The sequence below is a fragment of the Malus sylvestris genome, chromosome 9, assembly GCF_916048215.2.
Source record: "Malus sylvestris chromosome 9, drMalSylv7.2, whole genome shotgun sequence".
NCBI classification, from domain to species: domain Eukaryota; kingdom Viridiplantae; phylum Streptophyta; class Magnoliopsida; order Rosales; family Rosaceae; genus Malus; species Malus sylvestris.
In genome coordinates this window covers 24,252,828-24,264,573 of record NC_062268.1, presented here as the reverse complement: position 1 = coordinate 24,264,573, position 11,746 = coordinate 24,252,828, and the positions used below count along the sequence as shown (strand labels likewise).

The following is an 11,746-nucleotide window of genomic DNA, read 5'->3' as shown; positions in this document are numbered from 1 at the left end:
ATCGTCAAAGATCTAGAAAAAAAACAAAAAAAACAAAAAAACAAAAAAGAAGAAAAAAAACCTTCTATCAAGACCCAATTGTTAAAACTGAAACGGTTTTTATCACAAGGGGTCCTTGAAATTGATACTCACCATCAAGATGGTTCCTGAAATTGAAAATCAATCAATGTAGTATCTGAAAATAGGTGTCAAAAATCAATGTGGTCCATCCATCACAATTATGTTAAAATTTCTGTTAATTGTTGATGTGACACATAAACGGGGCCTCTAAATCCTTTTTTTTTCTTCTCACAAATGGTCTTTGAAATTGACCTGCGACATTAAAATGATCCATGAAATTGACATGCGACATCAAAATGGTCATTGAAATTAAAAATTGATCAATGTAGTCCCAGAAGTAAGTGTCTCAAATCAATGTAATCCTTCTGTCACAAGTTTATCAAAAATTCTGTTATGTGCTAATTTGACACATAAATGGGTCATACAAGTCTAATTAAATTATAAAAAAAAAAATTACAAATAGGTTTAATAATTTAATAGTTAATAAAAAAATTGTCAACCCAAAAACCCAATCCTACAATCACGTCTGATCCCAGTCCACATTTCTCTACCCCCTTCGCTCTTTATTCTCTAAAAACAATCTCAATACACCCATCCTTACACACTTTAACATCCTTCATCGAATTGAACCTGAATCGAGATCACCTGTGGTAACGGCTTGGCCAATTCGCAATGACTTTTGAGACATCACTGTGAACATTTAGGCAATCAACATCCTCACAACCTGAATCTCGAAGAGCTTGTTCGACACTTTCCTGATGGTTTGGTGATGCAAAAAAGGGCGAGGTTTGCCTTGAGATAATGAGGTTACAACCAAGGTGCATCTATTGTTGGTTGAAAACTATTTCCACACCCCCCTTAGACATTGGTTAAGCCTTGTGCCTTTAAGAATTTATGGAAGGGATCTCTCTTCGAATTGGGCCCTACTATAAGAAAAAAAAAATCCCATTGTGCAAAAAAGTATTTAGACAACTTTTTTAATTAATTATTAAACCCACATCAGCATAAAAAAATTTATTTTTTGACAGAATTGTGGCGGAATGATTATATTGATTTGCAACACTTACTTTCAAGGACTACATTGATCGATTTTCAATTTTAAGGACCATCTTGATGATGTAGATCAATTTCAGAGACAATTTGTGATAAAAACTTATAAATCTTGTGGGGCCCATTTATATGCCACATCAGCATTTAACAGAACTTTTAACATAATTATGACAGAAGAACCACATTAATTTATGAGACAATTTTAATTGTGATGGTCAATTTCATGGATCATTGTCATAAAAACCCAAGCTGAAATTATCAGAGGGCAAAATGAAAATTTACATGAAATACGGGACCCAAATTGTAAATTTAACTTCGCATAAACCCTAGCTAAACCTTAAGCTCTGGAAAGTCTGGTTGGTTGCCGAGAAAATTCTGCTCATTTTAGTCCTGCGATTTTCTTGGCTACCAGAACTGTGAAAAAGCAATGAACTACAGGTTCCAGAACCTCCTCGGAGCTCGTACCGAGGAGGCAACGCCGTAATCACCAATAACACTGAGCTAATCTCACCGGTCGGTAACAGAGTCTCCCTCACCGACCTCATCAAATCCCAAACCACAACTCTACCTGTCCAATCTTCCTCCAACATCTCCCGAATCGCCGCCTCGCCTGACGGGGTCTTTCTCCTCACAGTCGACGACAGCCGCCGATGCCTCTTCATCAACCTCCGCCAGCGTGTGGTGCTTCACCGCATTTCCTTCAAAAACCCCATCAATGCCCTCGAATTCAGCCCGAACGGGGCGTTTATTGCGGTGTCCACCGGTAAGTTGGTCCAAATTTGGCGCTCTCCTGGCTTTAAGAAAGAGTTTTTTTCCGTTTGAATTTGTTAGGACTTTTGCTGATTGTGATGATAAGGTTGTGTCATTGGATTGGAGCCCAGACTCGAATTATTTGCTTGTCGGGTCGAAAGATTTGACTGCTAGGTTGTTTTGTATGAAAAAATTGAAACCGGGTGGGGTTAAAAAGAAGGCATTTATGTTTTTGGGTCATAGAGATACAGTTGTGGGTGTTTTTTTTGGAATTGATAAGAACACGAATAAGGTATGCAATGTTTATACGGTTACCCGTGATTGTTATGTGTTTAGTTGGGGTTTGAGTGACAATGAAGGTGAATCTGATGGAACGGACGTTAAAGAGCCGGCCTCACCAGGTACACCAAATAGGGATGGTGATGATGAAGTTGAAGGTGTTGGAAGTGGTGATGTGAAGAAGAGAAAGGGTTATGAGGGCAGAGAAGGTGACTTGGATGAAGAAGGTGGGTAATTGCGAAACAGGAAATGGGAGTTATTGGGGAAGAACAATTTTTTGCAGTCCCAGACGAAGTTGACCGCTTGTGATTATCATAGGGGCCTTAATATGTTGGTTGTTGGGTTCTCAAATGGTGTATTTGGGTTGTATCAAATGCCTGATTTTGTGTGCTTGCACTTGTTGTCAATATCAAGAGAGAAAATTACAACGGCAGTTTTTAATGAACTTGGTAATTGGCTAACGTTTGGGTGTGCGAAACTTGGACAGTTGCTTGTGTGGGAGTGGAAGTCAGAGAGTTATATATTGAAGCAGCACGGGCATTACTTCGATGTGAATTGTCTTGCTTATTCACCAGATTCGCAACTGTTAGCCACTGGACCAGATGATAACAAAGTCTAAGGTATATGAGTTTTTAGAATGGGAAGCTTTTTATTTAGAGGACTTAGCTGTGTAGTTCCATGCAACTTTGTAGTTCAAGCATCTTAGCTATATATGTACGCATTTATGATTGAAGAATGAGGAAGTAATTTGTTAGCTGTTATCTGAAGATTCATATATTGTCTTTTTTGTGGGTTTTTCTTCAGTGTAATACTAACCCTTTTTATTTAATCCATTTGTTTCGGTTGTAGCATGTGTTGCCTTTAATAAATGATGACTGATTTCATAACTGACTGTCAAAGATGCAACTTAGAATACTTTTGTACTGTAGGTCATATTACTTGTATGTTACGATGACTATGCATTACCTCACCCTTGTCTTATGATTCTCATAACGAATGATTTTTTTATAGTCAACAATTGTTGTCCATTTGAGTTTATCTTAGGATATTCTACAAGAAAGTGGAGATTGGGTGCCACTAGATCATATGATAATTGGTGATATATGTACTATAGAATTGTCTAGTGAGTTTAATAATGCATGACAGTTTGTGGATTTGTGATGTATTGTTGCATTACCACACCCATTTTCTATTTCCGCTTTCATAATTACATTCAACTTGCCAATGTGCGGATTATTAATATTTTGTACAAAATGGAATTATGGACTATCATACCTAGAGAGTTTACTCTTTTTCTTATGCAGGTCTGGATTGTTTCATCAGGGTTCTGCTTTATAACATTCTCTGAGCACACTAATGCCATCACTGCACTACACTTTATGGCTAACAGCCATAGTCTCCTAAGTGCCTCTCTGGATGGGACTGTTCATGCATGGGATTTGTACCATTATTGAAATTTTAGAACATTTACCACCCCTGAAACTAGGCAGTTTGTTTCACTGGCAGCAGATCAGAGTGGTGAAGTGATTTGTGCTGGAACCCTTGATTCCTTTGAGGTATATTGCCCCTTTGATCACGGCTTTTTGAATTAATGCTTCATTTTATTTCTGTTTCCTGAATTTTCTTAATGTTATGTACAATAGATCTTTGTTTGGTCGATGAAGACAAGCCGCCTGTTGGATATTCTTAGCGGCCATGAAGGTCCTGTTCATGGTTTGATGTTTTCTCCTACAAATGTGAGTTTACTTATATTATATTTGATTGTTCTGCTGGTATAATTGTTGTGTTGGTTTATTATAAATGCACATGCTTCTATAATGCTTACTTGGGCTGTTGCAGATGCATATACTTTTATAGAGTTGGTTCCTATTTATGATTTAAGGTGTTTTCTTTATGTATATTGTTTTTATTTTCTCATGCAACCAAAGTTTATTTGCAAGGTTTAACGTTGATAGCTGTTGGAGCTTGATGCGTTGTTTTTCTTCCACATGTAGGCAACTTTAGCTTCATCATCATGGGACAGAACAGTTTGGTTGTGGGATGTTTTTGATTGAAAAGGTGCTGTTGAAACAATTACTCATACACATGATGTTCTTACACTGGTTTACCACCCTGATGGAAAGCAGTTGGCTAGCAGCACATTAGATGGTCAAATTCATTTCTGGGACCCAATTGATGGTTTATTAATGAATACCATTGAGGGCCGTAGGGATATTTCTGGAGGTCGTCTTATGACAGATTGTAGATCAGCTGCCAACTCAAGTTCAGGAAAATTCTTTACAACTTTATGTTATTCAGCTGATGGGAGTTACATATTAGCTGGAGGAAGTAGCAAATACATCTGCATGTATGATGTTGCTGATCAGGTTAGTTTCTTACATGGGCAAGCTTTGAACAGCATGATTCACACTCGATGATGTTTCTCAAGCTTTCATTTTTTGCATTTTCTGTTGCTGTTTCGTTTTCTGGCTGGCACATCAAGACCTTAACATCAAGCTATATGCAGTTATGCACTCACACCTCTTGCATCTTTTTTATGCTTGAAGAAACTGCTTGGAAAAGCATGAGCTATATTTTCATTAACAGTTGGGTCTACACATTCTTACATAAGATACTGTTATTTACTTTGATTTATTGCAACTATAGCCAAAATGTGATGAGGTTTATTAAAAGAGCTGTACAACTTTCCACCTCTTGGCCAGTGTCCCAATGAATTAAGATTTCTCCAAGTATAAGTCACATATTCAGAACATCAAACATCTAATGAGAACTTTGATTAGGGCTGTGCAACTTCCATGGTTACCTGAATACTCCATTTCATTCGAGTTTAGGATGAACTTTAAGCAGCTTGTTGTATATCATTTTTGAAATAATAGGCGTTTTTTTCTAACTTCTGTATGCTTATTTCTTTTGACGTCTTGTATGCATATGCTCTTTGGTAGATTTTTTCTGGCCTTAAACCTGCTACAATCTGCTTGTTTCTACATCAATCATCTAAACTCATTCTTTAGAAAATACACCAACTTTTTTCTCCCAATGCTTTTTTTTTTTTCCCACAGTTGAGAAATATATCATTGCATTGGTAAAACAACAATGTTTTTAATTCCAGTGTGAGAATGCCATGTAAGTTGGGAAAAGAGAAGTTAGGGTGTATATAATTTTCCTTGTCTGTATTGTATATGTATCGGTGATTGGGTACATCTCCTGTCTGCGTCACTGGGTACCATTGTATTCCTCTAAAACTAACTTGTAGAGGAACTCCACTTCTTCATTATGTTCAAACCTCAAAGTTTTTAGGTCTATTGATGTAGTGAATTTATTTTCGCAGGTGTTGCTGCGGAGGTTTCAAATAACTCACAATGTATCTTTGGATGGAGTTCTTGACTTCTTAAACTCAAAGAATATGACAGATGCTGGACCACTGGATTTAATTGACGATATATAGAAGACGGTGTTGACAAGCAAACCCAGGGAAAGTTGGGTTATGATTTACCAGGATCCATGCCTAACCATGGAAGGCTGGTTGTTAGAACAAAATGCTTGAGAATTGCCCCACTGGTCGGAGCTTCTCAGCAGCAACAACAGAGGGAGTTCTAGTTTATTCAATTGATGATTCCTTTATCTTTGACCCAACTGATCTTGACATAGATGTCACACCTGAGGTACTTGGTGAAACTTTGAAATATTACAAAATTCCCTCTACTCAGATTACCCATCAAACATTTTTAAAGCTTTGTTTTGTTAAAACTCAGTATGCCACCATAATACAATTGCTCGAATTAAACATCAATATTTGTCTGATAAAAACATAAACTTAATTGAAGAAAAACTAGGTAGACCGTCCACCTTTGAACCTAGAGGAGGCCCATGGGCACCTGGAACAAAGGTGCCTCTGTTCCAAAGTTAGGGCTGGTTTGGTATTGCTGTGCTTTGAAAAAAAACTGCTTTTGTTGTGCTGTGAAAATTAGTTTTATAGCTAGGGTTTCAATCAATTCCTCCCTATTATCATAAAGGATATTCACCCAAATACTATCAAATCAATTAGTCCTACCATGATACTTATTACGACTCCAATATATTTGTAACACTAGGCCTCCGAGAATCCTTAAGCGTATCCATGACTTGTAAGTCAAGTCGTCTTAGTTCTCCATTATTCTCGGCATAACTCATTGTCATTCACATAAGAGTTTTACACATCACCCCTTCCCCTCTGGTCATCTCACCCCCATATCCTCCTCCTTCCTCTCCCATTGATTGCACTCTTTTCCCTCCGGTTTCTTGGCCACCAAAAACTGTGAAAATAAGCTGTTTTTAAGTGTTTATCAAACACCTTTTTGAGCTCAGGTTTTTTTTATGCCCACTTTTTATAAAAGTACCTCAGTACCAAACCAGTACTTCGGGGGAGAGCTACTGGATGACGGTGGCAGGGGGAGTGGATGGGGAGGAGAGAGAGATATAGATTGTATACAAGGTTTATAATGGATATTAATGAATTCATGATTGGAAGGCTTGCGAGAAAATTTGGAGGTAAATACTAATAGTGAGACCCTTTGTTAAAATGGCACTAATTTTTTTAGTTTTTGTATATTTCTACCTTCAATTTTGTTTTCTTTTCATTTGTTTCCTGATTACATTGTTCTGCAGGCTGTTGATGCTGCACTCAATGAAGATAAATTGAGCAAGGCTTTAATCCTTAGTCTCAGATTACACGAAGACAGTCTAATTAAAAAGTGTATTTTCAAGGTTAGTCCGATAGACATCCCTGCTGTCGTCTCATCAATTCCGTACAGATATTTGCAAAGGTTAATTGAGGCATTTGCAGATCTGTTAGAAAGTCGCCAACATTTGGAGTTCATACTTCGGTGGTGTCAGGTACTTTTATTGGCTTCCGTTTCTACTGAGTTCAGATGCTGTGAACGCGTTACAGTAGCATTGTTTTCATAGCAGGATCTCACTGATGGTTTGCGTATGTTTTGTCTTGCAGGAGCTCTGCAAAGTTCATGGTAACTCTATTCAACAAAACTCTAGAAAGCTGCTTCCTGCTTTAAAATCCCTACAGACGGCAATAACAAGAACACATCAGGATTTGAAAGAGACATGTTCTTCCAATGAATATATGCTTCAATATTTACGTTAAGCAAGCTCAGGGAAATGAAAAATGTTGCAACGCTGCTAAACACCTCGACAAAATTTTCAGAGTAAAAGATTACTATTTTCATTGCAATGTGTAAAATCAGCTTGCTTGGTTTGGGAACCCTCGTCGCTGTATTGAGATGTTGGAAAATACTTGAGCTGTGAAATTGGGACTCTGAGACAAGAACTGCAGTTTGTCGGCATCATCCGTGCAGGATGGTCTTGCAATCATCGCAGGCTCATGTACTAGTGGCATCAGTTAATGTTGTCTCTCAGATAGTTAGAAGTAGATTTGTTTTGAAACATTGTCCGACCCTAATAACCGTTCCCAACAGAATTAAAATGAAAAGCATCTAAAGCAAAAGGAGGAACATGATGCTCCCACATATGACAACCAGTTATTAGAAGCCCTGACGAGCAAAGGCATCAACAACAAAGTTTGCCTCTCTAAAGATATGGGTCTAAGAGATAATGCTAAATTTGGTCACCATCCATTTAATATCTTCAATGGTATGCTCTAGATTCCACGAAACCGAGCACACTCCTTGCATAGCCTGGATGACTAGCTTGGAATCGCCTTCCACCATGATCTTCGACACACCCTTTCTAAGAGCAAACATTAGGCCCTCTATTAGACCTTTAGCTTTGACTCCGGAAATAGTGGCTCCGTCAAGATTTAAAGCACCACCAGGCCATTTAGTGGTAAGTGAGAGGTCTTAGGTTCGATTCTCGCCAAAGGCAAATTTGAACCATATTATTGCTAGCTTATTGTGAAGCTAAGCACACCCCCTCCTTTTATCGCTTATAAAAAACAGAATAATGAAAAATCATAAATAAATTGGATAGCAACTATAGTTGTTATAATTTCCCTAAATCTTCAATTAATTTTTTTTTTCTTGATGCTTATGAAAAAGCATTTCTTTGTTTGCAATCAGGTTTGATTTTCACTCCAGTAATGAAAGTTGTTGGCTGACATCTTATTTTAGAGGAGGGAAATAAACAAAGGTGTGTAGGCACGGGCAGATCCACATAGGAACCTGGGTGGTCTCGGGACCCTCCGAAGGATGGGAAAAGCGCATGTGAAGGTCACACCCATTCTCATCCAATCCTAGGCACCAGAACAACTAACTCAAACCCAATTCTCACATGAAAACCAGATATATTGCAGGAGGACGAAAGGAGATGAATAAAAAAGCGAGTTTTATTACTCTTGACATAATAAAATTAGGTTTATTAACTCTAGTGATACATAATCCCACATATTTGTAATCTTTCAGCAACCAAAAAAAAGCTGAGCCTCGTACAATCTTTCATTCTAGCTCCAAATTTCATTCCGTTTGCCCCCATGCGTTCGTATCGACACATACTATCCAAATATGTGAAAAAATGAACATGGGTGAAATGTATCATTCTACCCTCCAAATTCAACAACTTTTTCAGACTTCTTCTCTTGAAATGTGTCATTCTATCTTTCTACAGGCCAAAGGAACTTCTGCAAAGTGCACAATAATCATAAGAAAATAGTTAGCGGCAATGCATAACAAGAAATGAAATTTAGTAGCTATTTAGTAGTCATGTTTGTTCGTAAACTCAAGCTATACTCGGTAACATAGAACCCGTTCCTTCATAATTTCTAGTTGAACTACCTATTGAATTAAAATTCCAAGACTTGAAAAGTACAACAAATAAGAAGAGCTTCACTCAACTTACTTCATTCAATATGTAAACTTGAAAAGAAAATTAATACAATCTGTCAGTCACTGCACCTGAAACAGTACTCTACTCCATTCTGGATTACTTTACGTTTTAGCCATTTTTGACAATTCTAATTGATTAGGTGCATCACGTATTTGTACAAAACTGACACTCTTTATGCAGGAAGTACCAAATGCACCTGTATGGATATGCTTGACACTGGCAAGCTATTTATATCTATCTTCAGCTAGTGGCGTCCCACTTTGATGGAACATATGAGCAATCATGATTCATGAAGATAGTGATATCACTATGCATTCATTTCAGTTATTCCGTTCATACATAGCTAGATTTGATTGCTAAATGAACTTTAGAAAGCCATGAATGAATGAAGGAGTATTGAACGACTTGGCACTTACGATATGGTTTTAATACTCTAACGGCAAGTGAGCTGAATCCACATTGAGGAAGTTCAGGCACTCCCTTCATATAAAGCATTACAGGGTTGTCCTTGACGTCCTACGCCAGAAACATACCAGAATTATTTAACGTAAAGGACAATTAACCTTCGTCCAGATGTAGGGATGGACAACGGTTATGGCAGGTGGGTAACCACGGTTATTTATCCATAACCGTTTATTTCCATACCCGTATAACCGTTTATCCGTTCGGTAATTGTCTAAACGGTTATACCCATACCCATAACCGTTTATAAACGGTTAACCATACTCATAACCGTGTACCAATTTAATCACAACCGTTTAATACTCGTTTACCCATTTATCATTTTTAAACTCGTTTATCCTTTCTTTTTTACCATTTACTCCTTTTTCACCCGTCTACGTGTTTTTTTTAACAACTTGAAAATTAAAAAAGAAAAATTTGTCATAATTTTTTTTTCTAACAATTAAACACCGTTATAGGTACATTCATCATACATTTCCGCATTTTAATTTTTTAAATCTTTATACCATTCCAATAATTGAAATAATAATTTACAGACGATATTTTTAACTTTTAGCAATGAAGGTAATATAAAATTTGCTAAGTATTCTTGGGTCACGAAAACTGTTAAAAGACAGTATTCTTGGGTTATTTAACTCGGAATGTAAAATATTAACATAATATATATAATGGACTATGATGACACACCCCGACCCGGAATGTCTACTTGGACTCCAAATCGAGTTGTGATGGCCAACACCTGGAAGGTGACGAAGCCATAATGTTTAGTGATGTGGAAAAAGTGAATAAATTAAACCTAAAAGTGCCTAATCAAAAGAGTGCGCGGGTAAGCGGGATTGAACCCTTTTCACACGTGATGTCAGAGCATAAGACAATATAGTAAATAGGATGATGGTTATACCACTGAAGGTAACCTTCTCTTGAGATTTGCTAGAATCCTCGTATACGCGTAAACACAGCTACTAAACCTGGAGGGGCGAAAAACAAAGTTGAGTGGGTCAGCAAAACAATGCTTATACGAAAACCTTTATTTTTGAATATACTAACCCCTCGCCGTAAAACAAGTATAGTTTCCTCAAAACATACTACGTAAGTATGAAATCAAATATAATAGCAATATAACCAGAAATATGCCAAGTCATGAATTATCAAATGCCAAAGTAATATAATCATGTGATAATCAATTATAAGTAGTTTGCTCATCATCTAAGCTAGCACACGAGTCGGAACTGCCTAAGGCAATTCTACCCGACAGAACTGGGTGTAATCAATGCGCTCTAGTACTACGATCACGCAAAGAGTGGTGCAGAAGCACGGTCACATACAAGTCGGATTGCCTAATGCAATCTACCCGACAGGACTAGCACCCAATTTGGATCCAAGGTGAGCGAATGGTGCGGATGTGAACATACATGTGAAGGACTGGCCCTGGCCCTGGCCCTGGGCGGAGTACTAACATCGGGGTGTAGGAAGATGAGCATGTACAAATATGTATGAATGTCATGACAATGATATCCTAACCATTTAACAACATTTATCACACTTCATATCACAATATCGAATACTAGGCAATATAAGCGTAAAAGTGAAGTAACTACGCATTTAGGGAAACTATCAATATGTATAGGTATAAAATAAACTGCCCACTCACAGATACTTCGCCGCTGACGAGCCACGCAACCTAGCGAAGATGGAAACACCACTAATAATTGCCCCTAAGCACATAAATGTACAATTAATAAAACTATATTATAAGAATTGAATTTGGGAAAACGGACGTTAAAAATGGATTCAGGACGTCGAATTACCCTAAGAAGGGTCCTGCTTAAATTTCTGAAAAGTCAACAAAAGTCAACATGATGAATATTCCCTGAAGGACGGAATGTTCCCTGACGGATGGAATATTCCCTAACGGAATATTTCATCTGGGTTAAGGGTTATTAGGTTGGGTTAGTTTAATAGGTTGGACTTAAGGGTTTTAGGCCTAAAGGCCTAAACTAAAAGGGTTTAGGGTTTAAAATGCATGAGCTTAAAGCCCTAAAAGGAAATGGCCCAAAAGCCTTTAATTAACCAAATAATAATAATAAAAAAAAGGGTTAGGTTGGGCTGCCCAGGGTTTTGGGCTTGGCAGGAATGGCCCAAAGGGCCTGGGTTTGGGTTGTTGCTCGCCGGAGCTAAACGGAAGGGAAGACCGGATTTAGCAAAAAAACTGAACAACCTTTAAATGTTAATAACTTTGTCAATACTCAACGAAATTGAGTTATTCAAAAATGAAAGTTGTAGTTCTCAAAGAGACGAAGAGAATGGTACCTTG

General features: G+C 37.6%; 1 pseudogene; it reads left to right on the top strand.

Moving 5' to 3' along the window:
- The first annotated feature begins 1,455 nt into the window (after positions 1 to 1,455).
- LOC126634267 (periodic tryptophan protein 2-like) lies at positions 1,456 to 7,577 on the top strand (annotated as a pseudogene).
- The last annotated feature ends 4,169 nt before the right edge of the window (positions 7,578 to 11,746 follow it).